The following is a 23,162-nucleotide window of genomic DNA, read 5'->3' on the forward strand; positions in this document are numbered from 1 at the left end:
CAACAATGGAAATCATGTTGTTGTTTTTTCACCATCCATGGGAGAAAGTGGCACATTATATGATAATTTAAAAAAGGGCTCCTTTTCTGCAAGAGCTTGCAAAGCAGAGGGGGGCTACTGACTCTCGAGCCATTGAGGGAATTCATGTAGAAATGTGCCCTCTGGTATGATGCTTATTCTAAATAATGGAGGTTGTCTCAAAGCTCCTTTCATCAAGCAAATCTTTCAATGAACAATGGGTCAGCATCAGAAGCATTCCATTAATAAAGTGTCAACATAAACATGTGTTTCTTCATTTTATTGGCCCATGGCTTGCAAGTCAGGTGTCCCCAAGTCACTAATGATGCTATGTAAACAGGTCAACAGGGCTCCTCACCCTTGATTTCAATAATTCTTCTGATGTCTTGTGGACTCAGAGCCAAGGAAAATGACTCTTGTGGCCAGGAAGCCAGAGGGTTCAAGGGTTTAGCCCTCAGGCTCTGTGCTCAGACAGACTTGGGTTTGAATCCTAGTTTCTCCACTTAGTCACTCTGACTTTTAACAATTAGATGATATAAGATATTTTAGACAAATTACTTCTCAGAGATGCTGTTTTACTCTATTAACTAATGAATTAATTATAACTTATTGAATACCTTCTATGTGACAGAACAGTTCTATTTACATGCATTAATTAACTCATCTCACCAACTTCATACATAGGTACTATTATCCTTATTTTTTAAAATAAGTCTGTTTTTTGATAAATATTTTTATTGATTTCAGAGAGGAAGGGAGAGGAAGAGAGATAGAAACATCAATGATGAGAATCATCTATTGGCTGCCTTCTGCACGCCCCCTATTTGGAATCAAGCCCACAACCCTGGCATGTGTCCTGAGGGAGAATTGAACTGTGACCTCCTGGTTCACAGATTGATGCTCAACCACTGAACCAGGCTGGCTGAGCTGTTATCCTTATTTTATAGATGAAGACTTTAGGCTGAGGTTATGTAAATTGCCCAAGGTGACTCTGTTCATGGGTAGTGGTGATAAATAGAGTAAATGGCAAACAGGAAGTGTTAGGTGCTATGATCTCTCTAAATTTAAACTTTACATTTCAGATTTCTCATCTAAAAATTTGGAAAATATTACACACTTGAGTGCTAATTTTAAAAATAAATGAAATAAGTGTTTATAAAGTGTTTGGCCAAGTGTCTACAGTAATATATTAGTTAGGGTTGTCCAGAGAATAAGATGCACATGTATCTGAAGAATGAGGTTTATTGTAAGGAACTGGATGCTATGATTATGGAGGCTGACAGGTCCCTAGATCTGCAGTCAGCAAGTTGGAGACTCAGGAGAGTTGATGGTGTACAGTTTCAATCCGAGTCCAAAGGGCTGAGAACCAGGACCGTCAATGCTATAAGATCCAGTCTGAAGACCAGCAGACTTGAGACCCAGGAAGAGCAAATGTCTTAGGTTGAGTTCAAAGGTAGGAAAGGCCCATCATCCAAGCTCAAAGGAAGGCAGGCAGGAGGTTTTCCCTCTTACTCACTTAGCGGAGTCAGTCTTTTTGTTCTCACCAGGCCTTCAACTGACTGGATGAGGTACATCCATATTAAAGAATGCAATCTACTTCACTCAGAGCACTGGTTCAAATGTTAATCTCATCTAAAAACGGCCTCATAATCACACCCAGAATTATGTCTGACTAAATATGTGGGCATCAGATGCCCAGTTACATGGACACACATTAAATCATCACAATTAAGTTTCCTATATATGTTATAATAATTTTTATTATTAACATTATCATATATTGATAGTATTACTATTAGTTGACAAGCATTTTGTTGGGCATTCTCATACCTATTATCTTTTGCTTGTATCACTTCTTCAGATTTAGTATTTCAATTATTAAATTGCAAAAAGCACTGTCCTAGCATCATAAAACCTTTAGCATAAAATAAAAAAATAAAAAAATTGAAAGGCCCTATCATTTAACCCTGTATCCCTCTGCTGTATTGTACACAGTAGGGGCCATAGAAATTCTTTGTTGAACATACTTTGCAAAAATCTAGGGCAGAACTGCGGGGTCTTATTCTGGGAAATGGAGTAGTCTCACTCTTTGCAGAGAAAAGCCTGCACTTATTTTAGCAAACGCTATTCGCTTTCATTTTTCTTGCCTCTATCCTCTACAAAGTCCATGGGTTAAGATTTATTCTTCAAATAGTCAGAGGTCACTATATAAAAATGGCCTCTGAGCGCAAGAATAGCAACATAGTTCAAAGTCCATGCTTTGGATAGTCAGCGTTAATGTAGACTGGAGAAGTAATTTGGCAATTTCTTCCACTTGCCCTACGTAGTTGATGAATGACTATTTCCTTTATTTTGCATTCAGAAGTTTTATGGGCCATGGAGAGTGCAAGATAAGAGTTATTTGTGCCTGATATCTAGAGAAGTATTAATGCAGCCACACTTAAATAAATGTAGTAAAAGACCTGAACAAAGCATTTCCAAATACCCCAAATTCTACTTTTCAGAGAAAATTTGATAGTGTTTGCAAATAAATAAGAGGTCAAATATAGTTGTTTTAAAGTAAGGTCAAAGCTCCTAGCATTGCAAATGATTTTAGAAATTGGTAGTAATTCAGAACTCCATTGAATTAAACTGAAGAGTATCTAGAGCTCTAATTTATTTGGAGAAATTTCTAGATATTTTCAAAGACTATTGGAAGCAACAAGATTATCACCAATTTGGTGAAAACAAATGAAGTTTGATATACCCCAGCCTTCTGACTGAAAACCAGAATAGGCAGTGGGAAAGGGGAATATCCTCAGCTCTAGGTCTGAGTGCCAACATTTCTTTTCATGATAATCTAGAATTCTGAAACAATTATTTTATGAAGCCCTCTTCCATCATTAGACACACCTCTTTTCTACTTCTCTTCCCACCCTCATCTCCATCCCCTGCCTTCTGCCTCTTGAAATCTTGCTGAACTCTGTGTACATTATTCCTTTCTCTTTTTCCATAATAGCATCTTTACTAATGAACTATGTCCAGTGAGTTTTGGAGATGAAGGTGGAATAAAAGGAGAAGTGGAAAAAGAAGGAAGGAAGGAGAATATGGAAGAGTAGTGGGAGAAGATTTAACATTCATGAAACACCTACTATGTGACAGACACTCTACTAAGTTCTTCACCAGCTTTTATCATTACATCCTCACATCAGCACTATGTGAGAGGCAGTTATTCTCATTTTATAGAGAAGGACACTGAGGCTCAGGATGAGACACACCCATAAAATCAACTTGTGCCTGTTGACCTGCCTCCCAAGTACACACACTTTATGAAACCACAGAACTTCCCTCAATACACATTCAGGTCATTACATGTGTATATAGCTCTTGAGTGGAACCCTTGGATCTCTTCCAGTGGTTCTCAACCTCCTGGCCCTTTAAATACAGTTCCTCATGTTGTGACCCCCAACCATAAAATTATTTTCGTTGCTACTTCATAACTGTAATGTTGCTACTGTTATGAATTGTAATGTAAATATCTGATATGCAGGATGGTCTTAGGCGACCCCTGTGAAAGGGTCGTTCGATCACCAAAGGGGTCTCGACCCACAGGTTGAGAACCGCTGCTAGACCATTAAAAACATAACTCAATATTTGGGGATAATCTCCTAAGTGTGTGTCTAGAAATTCTTGAATAAATGGAAGCATATCTCCTTTCCCTATCCATGTTTTCCCCACCCTATGCTAGTACTATTCTTGGGGACTACTCTTCCTAGTAGCAGTGCAGTGACAATGAAAGGGAAGGAACTTAGTGTCCCAGGGGCACATCACAACACTATCGTAGGCCAGAGCACATGTTAGGAGCATAAGTCTGTGTCCATGAAGCCTCTTCCACACCACAGCTTTCTCCTTTTGAGGCGATCTCCTGCCTGCTTTATTCAACATTTTGTGTTTCCTCCAAACCTCCAGGTATTTCTCTCTGCCTTAGTCCATGTCACTTCTAACAGTTGAGAGAGGAAACCCACTGCTAATGCATCGGGTGCCCTCTCAAGAGCTGCATTGATTTTAGGTCCTGCATTACAATGCCTTTGTCAGATGTGTGGGACCAGGGCTCACTCATTCATTTATCACAGGTGCTATTTCTGGTGTGTTTGAATTTTGCCCTCAGTTCCTCTGTGACCATCAGAAGCCAAATGTTATGCACATAGCAGGTGTGGTAAATATGACATAGTCACTGAAGGACTGTAAAAATCTCTGTAACTTTCTATAGCTCTTTAGTGAAGAGGCAATTAGATACCCCTTTTCAGGTTCCTCAAATGTGCCCAACCCTCTATTCCTTGCACTGACGCCTCTGACACATGGATGCACTTTCAGTTTCCTTCTGAGTTGACTTGGCCTGACCTAATATTTGAAATTCGGCTCAGGACCTCATCTGTTGTATGAAACAAGACTGGGTCCGCATGTGTGTATTACAATTCTGTTCTCATTGGGTTGTTATAGCTCATTTACTCATATGTGTTTAGTGTCTTTAATTAGCCTATTATTTCCTATTCAAAAGCAGGGACTATGGGCCCTCCATCCTTAGTATCTTGTGTTGTAGCTGAAACCAAGTCTTGTTTCAATATGTTACTGTTGGGTGAATAAATAAGAACCCTAAAGGTTTCACTAAGATCAGGATTAACTATCAATTCAATCACCTGGAATCTAACAGTTTGGGTAAGTTATTCAGGACATCAAGTTGCAAATCATTCCCTCAAGTGCTCAGTTGTGGTACAAAATCTAAGTTTGCTTATCTCCTGAAGGCTGACATATTCACTAATGTTTCTTCTATAATTGGTGGTTTGCTCCAAATAGAGAAAAAAGTTAAAGGGTTCTTCTCCTCTTCCCTCCACCTGTCCTTCTGCCCCTTGCCTCCTCTTCCTTCTTCTTCTCCAAAGGATACTGTGAGGAGGTGGGTAGGGCAGGTATTTGACATTGAAGTTTTGAGAGCCATTCTGACTTTTGCTATGTCTTACAGACTATCATATAAATGCTGATGTTGTTTATTTCCTCATCCCTAAAATAGATTAGCAATGCCTTCTTTTTAAAGATTTTTTGTTATAATTAAAATATATTATTATTCCCATTTATTTTCTCTAAAAATAAACATCTACCTTCTACTGTATAGAAAACCTCCAATATCCCTATATAACATCTGTGTGTGTGTGTGTGTGTACGTATGTACGTATTCTATATAATAGAAGCCTAGGTGGCATCATGCCCTCACGTGACATCATCAAAAGATGGCTGCCACAAGATGGCCATGCACACAGCAGAGGCAGGGCCTGGTGGCCACTCAGCGTGGTGAAGCCTGGGGGTCCTGTGGCTCTGTGCAGCGCGGAGGAGGTGGGTTCTGGCGGAGGAGGAGAGTCATGGCAGGGGAGGGCAGTGGTGGGCGATCAGGCCAGCAGGGGAGCATTTAGGCATCAATCAGGCAGGCAAGCGGTTAGGAGCCAGCAGTCCTGGATTATGAGAGGGATGTCTGACTGCCAGGTTAGGCCCGATCTATGTGGGGTCCCAGATTGGAGAGGGCGAAGGCCAGGTTGAGGGACACCCCTTTCCTGTGCAGGAATTTCATGCACTGAGCCTCTAGTGTATCTACATTACAGTTCCCAAATAACTCCAAATTCCAGTTATTAGCGGCCTAAATAAAAGTAGAGTACTGTACTTTTATTTATTATTTCCCTACTGTACTTTTATTTATTACTAGAAGCCTGGTGCATGAAATTCGTGCAAGGGGCTCGACCCTCGCAGCCCCAACTTCATCTGGAAGGTTATCCGGACGGTCGTTCTGCTGTTTGGTCTAATTAACATATTAGCTCTTTATTATATAGGATTTCCCCTGGGAATGTTTTCATTTTACCAAATTATGAGCTACTCTGAGGAAATGCAAGAGTGACTTCTACAACTTGAAGTAAGTTTAATTGATTTAATAATTTAAGTACATATAGAGGGTATTTTAGTAGTACAGGATGATAGTATTGGAAAATTATGCTTTTCAAATATAGCTTTTTCTCAGAATTATCAGCAGAGCTTAATAAAAAAACAAAATGACCCCCACTCCCGATTTCTTGTCCTTCCTGCAGACCAGGGGTGGGGAATGTCCGGCCCAAGGGCCATATAAAGTCCTCAAAATTATTTAGTCTGGCCCTGCCAAGGCATTAGGAGTAAGTTAATTAAATGTTTGACCAAATATAGCAGGCTAATTTTTAAGTTGATAACTTTGTATGGCTGGCAAATGATGTTATAAATATCCAAATGGCCCTTGGCAGAAAAAAGGTTCCCCACCCCCGTTGTAGACCTATAGGGGATCTGTATGAAATATCTCCCCTGCTGCCGAAGCTGGTTTGGCTCAGTGGATAGAGCGTCGGTCTGCGGACTGAAGGGTCCCAGGTTCGATTCCGGTCAAGGGCATGTACCTGGGTTGCGGGCATATCCCCGGTGGGAGATGTGCAGGAGGCAGCTGATCGATGTTTCTCTCTCAACGATGTTTCTAACTCTCTATCTCTCTCCCTTCCTCTCTGTAAAAAATCAATAAAATGTATTAAAAAAAAAAAAGAAATATCTCCCCTGCTGATTGCTCACTTAACAGCTGTGCTTTGTACATAGAGTTCTTCACATGGGCTATAGCTGATTGGACCAGGGAAGGTCCTTCAGTCTGCGGAGCCAATTTACAGGCCTCTCAGTGATTTTACCTCTTAGAAACATGGGCTAGTCCTGTTTGTTAGGGATCTGGTAAGAAATATCCTAATTCTACCACTTATTAGATATGCAAACTTCATCAAGTCACTTAACCACTCTGAGCCTCCCACTGGGAATGAAGAGATTTCAAAATGTGCCATGTTTGTCTGTTTGTAAAATAAAGATAACAACAGCACTTTAGTCACATGCATAGAAAGTGCCTACATGATGTGTATCATCTGATGTGTATATAGGGGCTTAGCATAGTTCCTGGCATCTACAACTGCTCAGTAGGAGTTCATCATGTGGTGCTGTTGTTATCTGATTTCACCTAACGCGTGGTTGTGTGCTTTCTTCCACTTTCTGGAACATGCCTTTATAAGTCACCGGACCCGTGTGTCCTCACACATGCGCTTGGCAAGAGTCCCCCTGAACATAGGAAAATGAGCATTGTGTGTAAGGGGAAGCCAACAAGCTTTTCCCAACCAGAGAACATATTTTTACGCTCTATTATTCCACAGTATAAGGTAATTCTTCCTTTCTGTATAAAGTGAGGAATGCCTCTCCTTACGGGAATGGTGACCTGTTTGAAATATCAGAGACCACGAGTGTTGCCCTGCTGCTAGTGCCAATATCAGTCATTTATAAATTGGGGCTTTACTGATTGACTTAATAACTCCGTGCTAATCACCGCCCCTCTATCCCAGTACACAGAGGCCTCCTGATTAGGGCATTATTGACCTGGAAGAGGATGCTTTTATCCTTCAGCTCAGGCCGCTGCCAGGTTTCAGCATGCTAACTCCAATAATCGCTACATTTATTAAAAACAAACATTAGTCTCATTAAAATTAATGACCATTATGCTTACCCACAAAAGGGAGACTCACTCACTCTGCAGCAGCAAGGGGCAGCATTAGATCATTTGGATCGAATGTATTAAGACGTAAGAACTTACTTTCCCATTTACACAAGTAATACAATTATCAGATGCTAATTTAAAATCCTTTTACTGTCATTCATGGACCTTCCCTTTCTTGGACCCATTTCATCCTTTTATTCTATCTACCTACTAATAAAAATTCCATCACATAAAAAATAATGCTAAACTCCAAAGTATGTAAAATATTTCACAGAGTCCTAGAGTCCTGGAAGCTTGATACTGAGCAACTGTGGGCTGGAGTTTCCATTTTCTCTGGATGAAATATTGGATGTCCAGCCTTATTGTGGAAATAAAACAGGACTTAGTGAATGATGGGGCTGAGTAAAGTTAAGTATTTCACTTAACAATCTACCAGCTGAGAAGCCGTATGCTCGGAAAATAAGGCACATGTTTGTCCGAATCTTCTGCTTTTCTTATCAACTGAATTACAGGCAGACCAAAGTCTTACAAAATGATAGAATGCCACAAGAGGTCTTTACAAGATCAAAAGCACTGTTGCACGCGTCATAGAGCAAAAGGGGTTCTCTGGTGTCAAAGAAATGGTCCCAACTAGTGTTAAAAAATGTTGAGAAAAATGCCTAAACTTATCCTAAAATGAGAGAGCATGATTGTTTAATTTAGGGTTAGTGCCAGTTTACAGACCATCTCTTATTGACAAAGGTCATAGGGAAGGGCTCTCGAGGCTGAATATATGAAGGGGCATAAAGCGGAAACAATGCACAGTTAGGAGAGAGCATGAAGCTTTAGTTATATTTTGACCACCATCACATGCATTTCCTTTCAATGGGGTGCCCATTCTTAACATTAGGAACCTATCTCATGAACACCATAGGTTTCATGTCAGGAATCCTAAGATAAAGGGTAAAGGCAAAGCCAACTTCATTTATTCATTCAATATTAATTGAAGGTTCTGCACACCATTCCTAAATGCTCCTAAAACAGATGCAGAAAATGTTCAAAATATTTTACCTCTCATGGGGCTTAACTATAAGCTGGTAATTTAATAAAATCATGGGGATAAGCCTTTTTATGCATTAAAGAATTAAAAGTGTACACAATGAACAAAGCATTTTAATATATGTTATCCCTTTACATTTCAAAAAATTTATCTTCCTCTCAGATATATGGTTTAGGTTGATTTCATTTTTGACAATGCAGCTCATAAATATATTTAAAAAAGGACAGAAAGCAAAATGTGTATTGTTCATCCTGTGCCTGAGGCTTGTGCTATAAACTAGGATTATAGGGTCAGCAAACGTGCCTCAGGTCTTCAAGAAGCCATGGCTTGTGGGAAATGACCACGAGGCCATTTATATCCCTGGGCCTTTGGGTAACTTCTACTTACTTTGAAAGGGCTGACATTCTCTTTTTAGCCAGAATATTCAATGAATACTCAAAGGGTGTAGAATCTTTAGTTTACAAATGAAATATATAGATATTCTAGGTAAAGGGCGAGCAAGGCTGTCATGAAAAGTCATTTTATGTCTCTTTTACCAATGCACCAATTTTGCCTTTCTAATACTTCCCATCAGTGTAGGGTTGCAACTTGTGTTTAGTTCATATGGTATTCATTACCATTTTCACTCCTATTTAGAGAGTACTATCTACATAAAGGATAAGTGTACTTGGGACTTTAATGCATCATCTTAAATTTGATCCCCAATGCATTATTATTATATAAACACTAGAGGCCCAGTGCACGAATTTGTGTCAGGGTGGGGTCTGGCCAGCCCAACCCCATTGGGGTGGGGGGGGGGGCAGTTCGGGGCAGGGCCAGCAGGGGGGAGGGGCTGCAGGGGTTGGCCAGCTGGCTCAGCCACCTGATCAAACTCCAGTAGAACTCCAGTAGACAATTTGCATATTAGCCTTTTATTATGTAGGATTATAAATGAAAGAAAAATGGGGTTTATGGAATTTGAGTGACTTGTCTAAGGCCATGCAGGTGTCAAGTGACCAGGCCAGGATTCTAACTCAGAGGGCTCAATATTGTATTAAATCATCAAACTGGCTAAGAGACTATTCCCACCACACATTCTCAAAAAAAGTTTATGTCATATGATAGAGATGCTAACTACTGCTACAGTGGCAATCATATTCCAATATTAGATGTATCAAATCAACATGCTTCATACCTTCAATTTACACAATGTTATATGTCGAATATATTTCAATTAAAAAAAAAAAAAAACCAGAACGAAAACTTAGAATGCTGATCCTAAGGCAGGTGCTCTGACCTCAGTAGCATCACAGCAGGCCCCTTGTTAAAAACCTGTCCCATCTCTCATCACATTGTCATCATTCTAGGAGCTACACTGGCCCTCTTAGACACCTGGGCTCCACAACTTCCAATAGAGCACATGGCGACTCTGGGAGCACTTCCCGAGACTCTGCTCCAACTTGGTTGAAAGGGGCGCCTCTCACTGTTTGCTGCTATCACTGTGTAACTGTGTCTGGTAGTTTTATATTTACTTCTTGTCCCCACTAGATTTTGACCCCCTAAAACAGCGATGGCGAACCTATGACACGCGTGTCAGAGGTGACACGCGAACTCATTTTTTTGGTTGATTTTTCTTTGTTAAATGGCACTTAAATATATAAAATAAATATCAAAAATATAAGTCTTTGTTTTACTATGGTTGCAAATATCAAAAAATTTATATCTGTGACACGGCACCAGAGTTAAGTTAGGGTTTTTCAAAATGCTGACACGCCAAGCTCAAAAGGCTTGCCATCACTGCCCTAGAAGAACTGTTTTTTTTTTCTCATTTTTCTACCCCCAACCCCTAGAATAGTATGTGACTATGACAGATAGAAGCATATGTGTTGAATAAACCAATAAAGGGCCATGTGAGCAATTGAATGCAACATAGTTCATTCTGTCTTGCTAACTCTAATTAAACCGTAACATTTTACTGGGTCCTGAGATGTTATAGCAAGGAATGAGTGAGCTAACTGGAAAAATATTCTAGTTAAGTTTTATTGCCCTTTATGATGTTCCAATTTAATGAAGGGGGGAAAAAATGTAAGAACACACATCTAATGAGCACGGTAACATTTGCTGCTCCTGTTTATGTGTTTTGTGGGAAATGATAGAGAGCAGCATTTCTCACACTGGGGCCCACAGCCAGCAGCAACTCTATCCCCAGAAAAGCATTAGATTGAGAAATATGGGCTTGGAAATCTAAAATTTGAAAATCACTGGCATCACCATTTCTAGCTACTATGGTACTAGTTCGAGGAACTAACCATAGCAATCTTCTATTGGCCTTTTTGTAATTTGTTTTATTTTCTATGGAGTGTGAGGGTGAGAAGGTGATCTGAGAGGACTCTCTTGGACTCATATGTATGGACAACTACAGTAGCATGAAGTGACCATGTTGCTAGAATGCTCCTGAACATTCCTACCTGTGTATGCAGTAGGCACTCAATAAACACTGTTGACTGATTTGACAGATGACACGGACTGACGGTATAAATCGTACCAAGGAGTTTATTTTCTGATAATGGGTTAAAATAATACCCTGTCAAGAAAACAGGAAACGCAGCATATGCGCACTCAAAATCAAATGATGGACTGTCAGAATGCAACTTCTCTCTCCTCCCACAACCGTGTAATCCTCTCTAGTTGCTTGGGGAAATTCATTTGCAATTACCTATTGGTTATTGTCTGGTGAGTAAAACTCATGTACCTCTTGTATTTCTTTATTGCTGTGTTGTTGTTTTCCAAATAAACAAACAAGAAAACAACTCCAAAGCGCAGAAAACAGCACCTGGCCAATGTTCTTTGTAGATGGATCGCGTTGCTTTTGTGTTTGTGGCCAGCTCTATTGTGCAAGGCTGGAATGACTGCTGGGAGCTTGGGCTTTTTATCTATACAAATGAGTGCTTTTATCTCCTTGTCTTCCTCAAGGAGAAGATGGTGCAATCACTTTCAGCAAAGTGAAGTCCAGAGGAGGGGAGGAGGGAGAGAACAATTTGAACAAAACTTCTACCTGACAAGGGCTCTCTTTTCTTCCCCTCCTTTGTTGGCCCTAACAAAACTATCACACCTGGCCAGTTATGCAAACCACTTCGGGCTTTATGTAAATCACATGTAGATCTGTGGTGACTTAGTGCCAGCGAGGGCTGCCCCTAAGCTGCTTCCTTTCAGGAAACCAATTTTCAGGGAATTTTCAACTGCAGCTCATGGCTGATAGAAGAATTAACTCACTGGTGTGAAGATATTCTGGTTTAGTCCATTTCTAATTTAAAAGTGGGGGGAAAAAAGAAGGAAGCAAATTATATCTACACACACACACACATCAAATACCCAAATACCTCATTTTTCACTGTCATAAGTGATCATAGCCAGGGGTGCACTGGGTTCATCTGAATCTAAGACTGAATTCTCAAACTTGAATTCACCAGGAGGGCCAATTAAAGCACAGATTGTTGGACTCCACCCCTAAATTTCCTAATTCAGTGGGTTTGGGGTGGGGCCTGATGATTTGAATATCTAACAAGTTCTCCTGTGAGGCTACTGCTGAGGGTCCAGGGACCACACTGGAGAACCTCTGATCTAGTGTATTCCAGCCACAGCATCAGGCTCCACCTGTTGAAGAGAGGTGAAATGAGACCATTCTATGTGGCCACTCAACTTCTGAGCAGATGTGACCTGTGGTTTGAGAGCATCTGACTCTTTCATATTTAGGCTCTTATGTACAGTGACTTCTGTTCGTGAGTGATTGTTCTGGACCAGAATATAAAATCACTCCACCATCCTGATGCTAGTGGTTCTGGCTCTGGTTGAAAGGTGTGAAAACTCTATAAACTCTTATTAGGAGAGTGTTTCTGTATTCCCCCTAAACAAGCAAATGTCCCGTAAAAATCATGTGAGTGAAAGCTACCGACGGTCAATCTTAACTTGCTTATATAGAGGAACTCAATACAAATTGGGTCTATTTGCAGAAAAATTAATTTTTAGATCTCTCTCGAAAGCAAGCCAGATGTACTTTATTATGTTTGGCTTTTACTCAACATGCTGTTGTGCGAATTCCAAGTTTTTCCTCTGACACCCAACTGTCGCTCCAGACTGTCTTTTGTTGTATACTAACACATTGTGCACAGGAAAGATGGATTTTCATTGACTGTTTTATGCCTCATTTTTCACTGGCACATGCTTATTTGTCTTATAATATAACTACTGTCTAGCAGTGGTTTCCAAAGGTTCTAATGCCATGAGGAAGGAAGTCCCTATCTAAATTTAAAAATGCAGCCATTCAAACCACACCATTCCTAGTCTCCAAAAGAGGAGCATTTTGTTGTTTTGTTTTGTGTTTTTCTTTTTTTGGTAAAAATACATGTAAAAGCCATGTATCCTACTAATCAATTATAAAGCCAAGAGTTTCTTCTGAAGGAAATTGTTTCTGAATTTTTGAGAACTTATAAACATCTCTTTCCATGAATTAATTTCCTGTATTCTTAGAGAAAACAAACATAAAGCTTGGCACCAAACACTGATATATTAGAGGGGAAGGATTTATTACAATTTTATTTTATTGAACATGTATTGCTATTTTGTCATAGAAAAGAGAGAGTGAAAGAAGAATATTATTTCTATACAAATATATTTATGTCTGCTTTATTTACCACTATAGACCAAATTCTTATAAAAAACCTAAAAAAATAGTAGACTATTAAAAATACTCATTGAAAAAAAATGAACAAATAAATTAATAGTTTTAGAATTTAACATAATTCTCTTCAGAGATTTTCTCCAAAAGATAGTATTTTAGTGTTTTTCTCCATATATTTTAGTGTTTTTCTCATGGTACTCATGATTGCAATATCTAATGCTTTCGTTCTGTGTGCTAAAGACTGTCCTTTACTGAGAATATAGCAGTGAACTAGAGCACTGGGTTCTGAACTTCAAAGAGCTTCCAGAGTAGTGAGAGAGGCAGGCATAAATCCAAGAGTCACTAAACATACTTACTACATGGACATGAGTGTTCATATGGGGGTGGGGGGGTGGCAGACAGAGATTTAATCAGTAAGGCCTGAGGTGGCTTTCCTGAGGAAGTGCCCTGAACTTCCCCAACTGAAGGAAGGGTCCAAGTTAACTAGGCAATGTAGAGGGCAGCAGTAATCAAGACAGATAAAATCACACCTGCAAAGGTCTAGAGGCAGATCCAACGAGATCCTTCAAGAGCCACTGCCACTTGCCTTCTGAATTTGACATAAAGTCAACTATATTATGATACCCATTGTAAATAGAGTGGGGCTTGGGCATCTTATGCTTATTAACTGCATAAATCATACAACATGAGGAATTTTCCCCTTGCCCTTGCAAAGGAAGAAGTCACAGGTTGAGTCAAATGAGAAGGTGACTCATGGCTGTACCACTCTAGCTATTTCATGGAAAAGAGTTGTTGCTAAGCCAGTGGGATGCATAAATATTGAGAGTATTTGGGATTAAATCCGTAACTTTACACTTCTGCCTAGGAAACACTCCCATGCAATCTCATGCAAAACCCCTTCCAGAGGCAATCTGATTTATCTTTCGGCTAAGGAGCTGGTGCGGAAGCAATTGCTGATGAGAGCACATTGGTGACAGTCCACATGGTGCTTATAATGGTCAGCATGCAGACCTCCGAACCACTGGTATTGACCTAATCAAAGCCTTGGGCACCACTGGGAGGCTTTGCTCCCACTTCTCCTCCATAAATTTAGCAGACCAAGAAGTTTATTACTACCTTGAGACAAGCTGATGATGGAATGGCTGGTTGAGTTAGTGCCTTAGCTCGTTCGATCTATTTCCAATCACTGTTGGAGGAACCAAGACTGTAATGTGTCCATTTTTATTCAGTTCATGTTACTGAGATGATATAATAAGGCTCCTAGAAGACAGTGTGTTGGGCTTTTAGCAAAATCTCAAAGGGCTGGTGAGATTGGTCTGTGAGACGGGAGGATGTAGCTGGAACATTAACTCAAGATTCTTTTGGAAAGCTCCAAACCAATCAAGAGGCTTTGAGAACCCAACCCCTAGTTAGGTCATGGCTAAATTTTAGATCCCATTATTGCAGGGGTTGTTTAAGTGCAATTTTAGCATAGCACTAAGCTGTCAAGCATCTAGTGATAGCTGCCTTGATTTAAGCCAAAGCGTATTGCATGCAGAAAAAAAATAAAACTAGGATAGTTTTTGTCGATTTGTATTATCAGATCTGATTATAAAGCTTAAACCCCCAGTTTCCTTTTAGCTCATTAACCTTTGTCTTAAGGAAAGAAGGGAACAATTGGGACACTGATGTCCAGAACAGTGGTTAAGACTGCATTTTCTCATAGCCTATGTGTATCTAAATTCAAACTGGGCCACTTGCTGACTGGGAAGTTTAATACTACCCTGAACGCTAGTTTCCATATGTATAAAGGTAATCACGCTGTATACCTCAAAGCATAGTCATGAGAACCAAATAAAGCATTGAACATAAAGTGTTTAGCACAGGGGTTCTCAACCTTGGCTGCACATTAGAATCACCTGGGGAATCTTTTTAAAATCCTGATTTCTGGGCCTCATCCTCCGGAAATTCTGTTTCTTTGTTATGGGGTAGAGCCACAACATTAGTCACAAAGAAACAGAATTTCCGGAGGATGAGGCCCAGAAATCAGGATTTTAAAAAGATTCCCAGGTGATTCTAATGTGCAGCCAAGGTTGAGAACCACTGGACTTTAGCACAATCCCTAGCACAGTTCTGGTGCCAATCATCCTCACTAAGATGAACTAAGATTGGTTCAGTTGATCCCATGAACTAAATCAGCAATTCTCTACTTTGGTGCCACAATTCACTAGAGTTTGACATAAAAAAGAAGAGGTCAGTGTCACCAGTGCATTGGGAATGCCTGGCTTACCCACGCCACAGAATGTAAACCACTTGAGCATTCCATTGTACAGATCTACCAGCATAAGACCATGTGCTGAGAGCCACATATTGTATAAGCGAGGTGTCAAGGGGTCTTAGCAGGACGATGGCCACATCCGGTTTTGTACTCAAGATCAACTGACCTGACAGCATAAAGAATATGCATTGGACCAAACAACAGCTATTTTCAGTTTTAGAGTCAAATGCTCTGGCCCTTTTGCATTCTAGAGAGAATGAAACCTGATATAAGAGAGAAACATGGATCGGTTGCCTCCTGTATGTGCCCTGACCAGTGATCAATCCCTCGGTATCTGTCCTGACCAGGGATTGAACCCACAGCCTTTTGGTGAATGGGATAACACTCCAACCAACTGAGCCCTTCAGCCAGCGCCCCTGGGGGTATTTCTATTCTCAAACTTTTGAAAATGTACTAGTATTTATGGAAGCTGCTTGGCTTAGTAAATGGTAAATAAGATTGAATGCCACAAAGAAACAAATGAATAGAAAACTAAATTATGAATCCCTATATAGTCCCTGAGAAAAATAAAACAACCCAAAACAGTCCCTCCCCAACTTTCACTTCTTTAGCCTTTTCAAGTGGCTCAGAAAAGCTGGCATCAGTGAGACCTATCCAAACCCCACCAAGGAACACTCCATACACTGATAACCAGAAGCAGGAAATACCAGGCAGGGAATCAGAAGTTAGAGGTTTTGCACAGAGAAGTACAAGGCTGTGCCATATGAAGAAAAATATGTGATTGATGAATCCAGTTTTCTATTTAATGTGTTTGCTCATCTTTTGAAAGCTCAAACATTGCTCAATGTATATTTATTTGACTCAAACTGTTGAGTGCTTGCCAGATACCAAAAGTCTACTGGAACCAGGGCAAACCGCCATGACTAAGGCAGAGTCTTTCCTCACCTGTGCTCACTGCACTGGGGGAAGGAAGCTTCACCAAGTGGCTTCCATTGTAAAGTGACCATGGCCATGAGAGGGGGGCCTATCCAATGTTCTGGCATCACAAAGAAGAGAAAGGTGATGTTCATTATTTTTAGTTTCTTTAGGTTGTTCTTATTTCCTCACAAATTGCTAGTAGTATCAAAGTTAAGAATCTACCACTTATTGCCAAAACCGGTTTGGCTCAGTGGATAGAGCGTCGGCCTGCGGACTGAGAGGTTCCGGGTTCGATTCCGGTCAAGGGCGTGTGCCTGGGTTGCGGGCACACCCCCAGTGGGAGATGTGCAGGAGGCAGCTGATCCATGTTTCTCTCTCATCGATGTTTCTAACTCTCTATCTCTCTCCCTTCCTCTCTGTAAAAAATCAATAAAATATATGTTAAAAAAAAAAAAAAAGAATCTACCAGGTGGCTCAGTGGTTGAACAAGGAGGTCAAGGTTCAATTCCCAGTCAGGACACATGCCCAGATTGTGGGTTCAATCCCCAGTGGAGGGTGTGCAAGGGCCAGTTGACTAATGATTCTCTCTCATCATTGATGTTTCCATCTCTCTCCCCCTCGCTCTTCCTCTCTGAAATCAATAAAAAATATATTTTAAAAAATCTACCACTTACTAGTACTACATAGCTGCTTTTAAGTTAAATCAGATTTCACCGATACCTTTTCAGCCCATAAATAATTTAAGTTTGAGAGTAACCTATAGGTAAAAGGGCAACACTCAGTCACTTTCTTGGGTTGTCATGTGTAAAAATCCAAAATTGTCTGCCTGGGATATACTAGTATTAGTACCCGTGTTTCTGCAAGAGTGCCAGCTAATCTGCCATGCACACAAAGCAAAAACATACCAGCGATGGGATTTCTGAACAGACAAAGCAGGCTTCTATGGTAGACTCAGCTCACAGTGATGGAGCTGGTGGAAACTGCCTTAAATTAAGGATTAAATGCAGTGTCCCCGCCAATAGAAAGATGCCGGTCCATTTCTGAGGGCACGGGGAGCTGGCCTGGTCATTCGGGGAATGAGAAAATGAAGGTTCCATTTAGTTGGTGCATCAGTTTGCAGGCACGTGGGTCAGTGGAGATGGAACAGACTAAAACAAGGCCACGGCGTGGGCGAATTGCTCCGCTATTTCACCAGTGACCTCATTTGACTCTCCTCCCCACTGCTGACACGTCCTTTCCTTTAAAATTACACGTAGTGCTGAACAAATGGGTCTCTTCAGAGTCACCTAGCAGAACTAATCAGTACGCCGGCCTGGTTTCCAAATGAAGAGTCCATTCCGCAGCAGAGGAGGGCGATTGCTTTCTCATCCCCTGGCGGAGGGATGGGTCACCAGCAACTCCGAGGGAACTGGGGCTCTGCTCCTTCGCTCAGGGAAAGGAACTGTACCCCTGTCACACCGAAAGCTCATGCTTCCACCTGAACACTCATTTCCTTCCAGACTTCCCATGCCAGATAGAAACTGCATTCAGCTCCGTGCATCCTAGAAGTGAATGTGGCCCTAGCAGGTTTGGCTCAGTGGATATAGAACAGCAGCCTGAGCACTGAAGGGTCCGGGATTCAATTCCCTGTCAGGGCACATGCCCGGGTTGCAGGCTGGATCCCCAGTAGGGGGCGCACAGGAGGCAGCCAATCAATGATTCATCATTGATGTTTCCATCTCTCTCTCCTTCTCCCTTCATCTTTGAAATCAGTAACAATATATTTTACAAAATAAGGTGATGTGTCCTCTCCTGTCGCCTGGGGAAGCCTTTTCCTCCAGGGCAAATTGCTGGGTGGTGAGAAGCCTGTGAGCTAGATGCGCACATTTTAATAAACCTTCATTTGACCACTGCGCCTCATGCTAAGCAATGGCAGGAGGGAGGCACTCTGCTCCACCCCCGGTAATTAGGGCTCGTAAGCTGCTGGCGATGGTTTGGGCGTGGCATGGGAAAGGGAGAGGCGGTGGAGCAAACAGTTTTCACTTTGGTTCGCAAACACTGAATTCTGCCCTATTAAAAGCAGATTTCTAAACCGGAGCTCCCTGCTTACTGCCCATGTGAGAGGCTCTGATTTTTTTTCTTTTAACCTGTTCTAAATGCCTGTAACTGCAGATACAATAATATCAAACCCCGTTAGATCCCTCCACAGTCATTTAGTGGGTGCCAGGGCACCGAGTGACTTGAAGCTGTGATCTCATTTTACACCCACAACTCTTCTGAGGGCTTGGAGATGTTAGCCTCATTTTACAGATGATGCAACTGAGACTCAGAAGGGCTAACTAGCCTGTTGCCAAACGTCAAAACACAGTAACCCAGGAACAAGGAATGGAATCAGTCCCATTGGGCGGAACGCAGCCATTTTTAGTTTTAGAGTCAATGCCCTAGGGCTTTTGTATCCTAGAGATAGTGTATCTTCCTCCATCCTAGAGTTTTGGGGACAGGAAGTCTCAAGGGGAACTCTGTCCTGTGCATGAGCAGCAGGAAGATAGTATGGTACCAGCCTCAGGCCACATCTCCAGGCCCTTTGAGAGCTAGGGGAGGGGCAGAGTGGTACTAGGACCTTCCTCTCTTACTGTTGCTGGCTAATACTGTGAAAAATGTCTTTATTCATAAAGAGATGCTGTCATGATCACTTTCACATTTGTAACAAGTGCCTAAATACATTTTTTTCTCCAAGTGACTTACTACAGTAAAGTTTCCCATTACATTGTGGCATGAACACAGATTAACGTCTAATACTGTTCTCCTGTGAAAATCGCAGGCCAGTCTCTGATTAGATTTTTATGGGGCACTTTCCAAATCCAACTCTCCCCAGGCTCCTGAGTACCTAGTTGTGCAAGAATAAGTATGATTTCACCTTGGTATGGAGCACTGGGCATAAACTAATTGCTCAAACTCCTTTAAATAGTCACAGAAGAAAAGACAGTTCAGCCCTGCAAAGGACAGGGCAACCATTACGCCTTCAAAAGTAGTAACAAATTAAAAATGAGACACCATGAAAAAACCAAGCTCTCTATCTTTAGCACAACCTATATAAAGAAAAGTCATGTCCATTAAAGATTATCTTTGCATTCATCCAACCAAGGATTTGTAAACTTTATGGGGATAAAAAAAAAAAGCACAGCTAAGCTCAGAATTATGTTGTTAAAATCTGGCAGCAAACATTTGTCTACTAAAAATTAAGTCCTGTAGGGGTGGTCAAAATCCTGGACAGGCCAGCAAGTTATCTACACATATTCATCTACATTTTTCTGAAAGGTACAATCAGATAATTGAGGATTCTTGGCATAGAAGGACCATAGGAATGAACAATGAAAGCAAGTCTATCCATTTTCTGGAACCTATAATGTTGTAGGTATCTGATTCCAGCAGTAGGGATAACTTCAAGTTCTGATTCTGCCCGATATACAGGCTGTGCAAGAGTTTACTGGATAAACAACAACTTACAAATGTCACTATGCCTTGTGAATGAATAATGGGGTATGCAAGAATATGCTCAATGGGGTTTTATTTTTTAATTCCATTCTATTACTGACAGCAGTATGTAGTTATTTATCTGGTGGTAAAAATGAAGATTAATCAGCAGCTAGACTAAATTTCTCTGAAGACTTATCCCAAGACATATCTCGATGTGAAAGGGAGAAAAGTTCTCTTTTTTCCCCTATTTTATACCTTTTCACTTTTTTTTAACATCTTCATTGAAGCTGTCAGAAAGGTTCTCAAATATGAGCGATGAGTTTTATGGAGAAAAAAATGTTTCACCAAGGATTTTGTCTCATCGTGTTTATATATGCTATTTTATGATTCTACAAGTTCTCACTACTTAAGTGAAAGAAAAGAGAGTTTGGTTGTGATTATACTTTTATAAGATAAAATCAATATACATGTTCACAGTAGAAATTTCAGAAATATGGAAAGGAAAAAGATGAAACAAATTACCAATACTTTGACAAATATTTGAAAACCACTGATACTATTGTGATTCCTTTCCAAGGATTGTGTAAAAACTTCATATATTTATATTTATTATTAGGGATACTGAATTTTTATTTTTTTAATCTTTGTGTCTCAGTCTCAATAAGTATAATGGTTAATACAATTGCACTATTCCACAGAACAGGTTACACATAAATTACTTATGTGGACCATCTCAGTCGATTTCTGATCTTTTGTTAATGCATTAACTATAATAAATATTCTTTGTATAGAGGTTTTTCTACTTTATTTTTGGGTAAATTCCCAGAGGAGAATTACTGAGTAAAATGGTCTTCATTTTTCAAGTTCTAAATGCACAAACAATATGAATTTTCAAAATTGAATATGACTCTCATTAGTGGAAACCCTCTTTCCCTACTTTCCCTCTCTCCTTCCTTCCCTCTTTATTTTCCACCTTCCCCTTTTTTTCTTCCTTCCATCAGAATAAACGAGGGTCATTGTTTCCCCAGGAGGGTCACTGTTTCCCCATGAAAGGACCATGCTAACCCTGTGGGAAGGCAGGTACACATCCTGGAATATAATGCTGTCACCGACTGCTAAGTGTATGAGAGGATTATTGCCATGGTGACTGCTAAGTGCATGACAGAAACATCACCATGGTGCCATAAAGCATGCTGCAATCTGGAAATTCCTTGAAATTCCACAGCAAGACCATTTCTGGTTTCAGCATGAATTCCATTTATGAATTCTACCAGTGTCATGGTGCTTTCTCATCATGACTCTTCCATTTATCAGGGGCACAGCTTATCGAAATATGAGAGTTAAATTTGTTGCATGTCCCATATCAAGTTCTGTGTTCAGGACTTTGTGTGCATTGCTTCATTCAATGGATGCAACAGTGCCATATGGAGGATACCAGTATTTTGTTCTCATTTTAAAGATGGAAAAACAAAAAATCAGAGATTTTAATTGTCTTGGGTCATGTTTCTATTTTAGGATGACATGCTTCTATTTTAGGAAAGGAGACAACTTGTTGCATTTTCATAATAATTGAGGCCTCCACTGGGGTGGCTTGAAACGTCAAGATGTCTAGGGCAGTTTCATTGGGCCAGATGTTTCGGGCCTTTGTTCTGGCTGGCTGTTGAGTTCTTCATTTCTTCCTACATACCAGATCGGACATGTCCAACACTGCTTTCTCATTTACATGTGTGATGTCTGAACAAAGGTGACCATCACCTCCAGGAACGTCCAGGATCTCTCACTGCTCTCTCTCTCTCTCTCTGGTCAGACTTCCTATATGCAACTGGCTAACCCCAGAGTGAAAATTCCAAGAGACTTATGAGGTAGCCTCAGAGGTTACATAGTCTTATTTTGCCATATTCTGTTGGTCAAGAGGGAGTCACAGGCCCAGTCCAAAAAGAAAAGGGCAGGGGATCTAGACCCCCCACTTCTTAACTAGAAATACCTCAAGTAATTTGTGACCATTTCAATCCATTATACAAGGTTTGTTGGATCCAAAAACCCTTACTTCACAATACCAACCTTGGGTAAAGACACGATAGACTATTTCTCAGTGGGGAGAATTTTCCCAAACTGCCAACATTCCTTATAGAGTGACCACACATAGGTGGAGTTCTATAGAAAACAGGGGGGATTTGGAGTAGACTGCCGGGGTCCCACCCCAGCAGGTCCAGGGGTCCCCAAAGGTGTGGACGGAGTCGGCGAGTAAGGAATGGCACAGAGACAGCGTTCAGTTGATCAGCAGCCTAGCCAGGATCTATAGCCAGGATCTCCAGCCAAGTTCTGGTCTGGATCTCCAGCCAAGTTCTGGTCTGGATCTCCAGCCAGGTTCTGTGTCCATGTTCTCTTGCTAGGTTCTCCAGGTTCTCCAGCCAGGTTCTGTAGCCATGTTCCCTCGCTAGGTTCTCCAGCCAGGTTCAGTCACCAGGTTCTAGTCAGGTTCTCTTGCCATGTTCTATAGTCAGGTTCAGTCCAGGATCTTTTGCCATGTTCTCTCGCTAGGTTCTGTCTCTAGGTTCTGTTGCCAGTTTCTGTCCAGGATCTTTTGCCATGTTCTCTCCAGCGAAGTTCTTCTGTCTCTAGGTTCTGTCTTCTAAGTTCCGTCTTCTAAGTTCTGTGTTCTAAGTTCTGTCTTGTTACATCTGTATTTATACCAGTTGATTCAATCCTATCAATCTCTATTACAAAGGTTAGGGCGTTTCTTATCTCCATTCCAGGGAGTAAAGATTATGTAGCTTAAGCATGATTGTTCATAGTTAAAGTGATTAATTACCCGCCTGGCACTTAGTTGAGGGGTTTTATTCCCTCCCTAACTTCGGGGGAAAATCCCTACCTGGGGAAACAACCTTTCTCAGAGAGGAGACCTTGGTTAAAAAACATAGTGCCAAGAAGGGGAGCAAACATTAAGAACAGTATGCCATATATGCCAGGTCCCTTGAAACAGCAAGGATGGACCGGCTCCCGGCAGTAGACCCTTATCGCCCCAACTTCATTTTCCATGTTACATTTCCCAAGAGGGAGAAGTGTTAGGTTATTACTTTCAGCTACTCTAATTGACTCAGTTATCTCTCTCTCTCTTCTCCTCTCAATTTCTCTTCTTCCACCAGATGATGGAAAACTGGTGAGAGCTCAGGAGTGGTTTTAGTCTTTGACTCCCTCAGAACCTGCCTGCTCTCTTGTCTAAGATAAGAGTTCTTTCCTCCTCCATGTGGTCAGCCTA

The 23,162-nt window shown here is 40.9% G+C and overlaps 1 protein-coding gene across 1 annotated transcript in view; it reads left to right on the plus strand.

Moving 5' to 3' along the window:
• LOC118674776 (actin-like) overlaps nucleotides 1–23,162 on the plus strand; it is a 119,585-nt gene that overhangs the window by 94,622 nt on the left and 1,801 nt on the right.

Source organism: Myotis myotis, unplaced genomic scaffold (genome assembly GCF_014108235.1).
Source record: "Myotis myotis isolate mMyoMyo1 unplaced genomic scaffold, mMyoMyo1.p scaffold_m19_p_19, whole genome shotgun sequence".
In the NCBI taxonomy this organism is placed as follows: Eukaryota; Metazoa; Chordata; class Mammalia; order Chiroptera; family Vespertilionidae; genus Myotis; species Myotis myotis.